The sequence below is a fragment of the Silene latifolia genome, chromosome 2, assembly GCF_048544455.1.
Source record: "Silene latifolia isolate original U9 population chromosome 2, ASM4854445v1, whole genome shotgun sequence".
NCBI lineage: Eukaryota > Viridiplantae > Streptophyta > Magnoliopsida > Caryophyllales > Caryophyllaceae > Silene > Silene latifolia.
The window spans coordinates 96,069,633-96,072,952 of NC_133527.1; the positions used below are offsets into that span (position 1 = coordinate 96,069,633).

At 42.6% G+C, this 3,320-nt stretch overlaps 1 non-coding gene across 1 annotated transcript; it reads left to right on the top strand.

Annotated features, from left to right (window-relative positions):
- Positions 1-2,999: 2,999 nt before the first annotated feature.
- LOC141644777 (small nucleolar RNA R71) lies at positions 3,000-3,106 on the top strand. Its single transcript, XR_012544385.1, has one exon. It is a non-coding gene; the product is annotated as a small nucleolar RNA R71 (small nucleolar RNA).
- Positions 3,107-3,320: the final 214 nt, after the last annotated feature.

A 3,320-nucleotide genomic window follows, 5' to 3' on the forward strand; every position in this document is an offset into this window, starting at 1 on the left:
ACCTGTTAAAAGCTGAAAGGCACTCATCGAAAACTCAAAGACAAAGATCCTTAAGGAGCAATTGTGTAAGCGGTTTAGCAATTTTTGAAAAATCCTTAATGAAACGCCGATAGAAACCAGCGTGACCAAGGAAACTCCTCACTCCTTTAACATTAACAGGAGGAGGCAATTGCTCAATCACCTGCACTTTTGCTTTGTCAACATGTATACCTTTATCAGAAATCAGATGCCCTAACACAACTCCCTCATTGACCATAAACTGACATTTTTCCCAGTTTAAAACAAGATTAACATCTATACAATGATGCATGACTTTATCAAGATTAGCTAAACAACGATCAAAGTCATTACCATAAACTGAGAAATCATCCATGAATACCTCCATAATATTCTCTATATAATCAGAAAAAATCCCCATCATACACCTCTGAAAGGTAGCAGGGGCGTTACACAATCCGAAAGGCATTCTATAATATGCAAAAACACCCTGTGGACAGGTAAAAGTGGTCTTACTCTGATCATCCGGATGAATAGGGATCTGAAAGAACCCTGAATATCCGTCTAGAAAATAGAAGAATTTGTTAGAGGCAAGTCTTTCAGTCATTTGGTCAACAAAAGGGAGGGGGAAGTGGTCTTTCTTGGTGGCGGCATTCAACTGTCTATAATCAATGCACATCCGCCACCCTGTCACAACTTGTGTCGGTATTAATTCATTTTTATCATTTTTAACCACGGTAGTCCCTCCTTTCTTCGGAACTACCCGAACTGGGCTAACCCACTTGGAGTTGCCAACTATATAAATAATACCTGCATCGAGTAGTTTCATCACCTCAGCCATAACAACTTCCTGCATCTTTGGATTCAACTTGCGTTGACCCTGTCTGTAAGGTTTGTGGCCTTCCTCCAGCTCTATCCTGTGTATACAAACATCAGGGCTGATGCCCTTAATATCATCCAAAGAGTAACCTAGAGCCTTCCTGTTTTTCTTAAGCACACACATCAAAGCAGACAGCTGGTCATCATTAATCTTAGCACTAACAATAGCTGGGTACTGCTCTGTATCATCTAGAAAAACATACTTCAGATTGGGAGGAAGTGGCTTACGCTCAGGCACCTTTACCTCTAAAGCGCAGATGAAATCGGCTTCAATGGAATAACAGGTGTTTACCAAATTCTCGTTGGCTAGGCTCAAGAGCATCTCATCTTCTTCCTCTGTGAGCTCGTAGCTTTCCATTGAGGCTAGCAAAGCATCTGGCTCCTCAACATTCTCCGCTGTATTACCTGCATACTCATCTGAATGAGTTAGATCAGCTAAGGGATCCTTGGCTAAGGATTCCCTCCAATTACAATTAACAGCCCTGTCAACAATATCAATGGAATAACATGCATCATCATCAAGAGTTCGATCGCCTTGTGAGCAAGATGAATTCAATGGTGTCATCCCCTACCTCTAAGGTTATTGTTCCGCGTTTGACATCTATTACAGCCCCAGCTGTATGTAAAAATGGTCTACCTAAAATAATAGGTATCTGACTGTCCTCTGCAATGTCTAAAACAACGAAATCGACAGGAATAAAAAACTTACCCACTCGAACGGGTACATCCTCTAGAACTCCTATAGGTCTCTGAGTCGATCTATTTGCCATTTGAACGGTGATATCGGTCACCTTGAGTCTACCAATATTTAACCTTTCGCAAACAAAATACGGCATGACACTGACACTGGCCCCTAAATCACAAAGGGCCTTTCCGATTTCGTGGTTACCTATAGTGCAAGGAATTGAAAAACTACCCGGGTCCTTTAATTTGGGTGGTATATTAATTTGCGAAAGAGCATTGCATTCTTCCACAAAAGCAACATTACCATCATCACGAAAATTTCTCTTACGATTTAAAATGTCTTTCATAAATTTAGCGTAAGAGGGTACCTGGGTAATTAGATCAGTGAAAGGAATCATTACCTCGAGATTCTGGACCATCTCCAAAAACTTACCAAACTTGCGCTCCAGCTTAGTATTCTTTAAACGCTCCGGATACGGGACTGCAACACTGGCCGTAGGATCAGCAACCTTCGGCTTCCGTAAGTATAAAACTTCCTTCAAATCATCAATGAGTGTAGAATCATGCAAACTAGTTGACAGATTTGCATCCTGCACCGAAGACCCAGTCGATCGACCATTGGTCTCGGTCGATCGACCATTGGTCTCGGTCGATCGACCAACCTGGCTGGGTGTGAACAGTTCCTGGATAGAAACTTCTTCGTCAGGAGTCTCAGTCGATCGACCATTGGTGTCAGTCGATCGACTGCTTATGCTGGGCGTGAATAGTTTCTGATCAGAAACTTTTCCATCTGACATCCCAGTCGATCGACTGCTGTTGTTGGTCGATAGTCGATCGACTGGTGGTAATGGCAAATAAGCTCGTTTTTTCACCAGAAATTAAACTAGCTTCTTCATCATTTTCCGAGTCTCCTCTTGGCTTGTCGGGACCTTCATAAGAGAGGCCACTTCTGAGATTAATGGCGTTAAATCGTTTCAATTGTCCCTTCACATTTGCTCGAAGAATTGGCGACTTGCTTAGCCTCTATATTCTCCAACTGCTTCACAAAATTATTTGAGGACTCAATCCCGGCTGCTTCTATATTTGCCACTTGAACGAAAAGAGTTTGGACCATTTCTCTCAACTCCGCGGTCTCATCTGGATTATGGACAGGAATTTCAACTCTTTCCTTGGAAACTTCAGAGGCCTCGAGCTTCTCGAGACGGGCAGTAATAGAAGTAATGAGTGTCACAACGGCACTCATTTCATCACTTTGCTTTCGTGATTTTCCACGTGAACTCCCAAACTCAGCTCTATGGACTGCCATCTCCTCAATAGTATTCCAACTTTTATTCTGACCGGTATTGTTTTGGAACCTACCATTCGCAGCTGCATTCAGGATGACCTTGTAATCATCATATAAAGCATTATAGAATAAGTTGCAGAGATACCACTGCTGGAAACCATGGTGAGGGACAGCTTGGACCAAACTTTTGAAACGTCCCCATGCTTCACAAAAGCCCTCATCAGCTCCTTGCTGGAAATTTGTAATTTTACTTCTCAAGGCACCAGTCTTTGAAAGTGGGAAGTACTTCTTGTAGAAGGCTAATGCTAGAGATGTTCAATCTGTGACTCCAGCTGCTACCCTATCAAGGTAGCGGTACCAATCTCGCGCCGAATCCTTCAAGGAGTATAAGAACATCACCCCCTTTACTTCATCCTGAGTCACCCCAACCGGTATAGGTATGGAACAAAGAAAGAGAGTCCGTGAAAATTTCCAT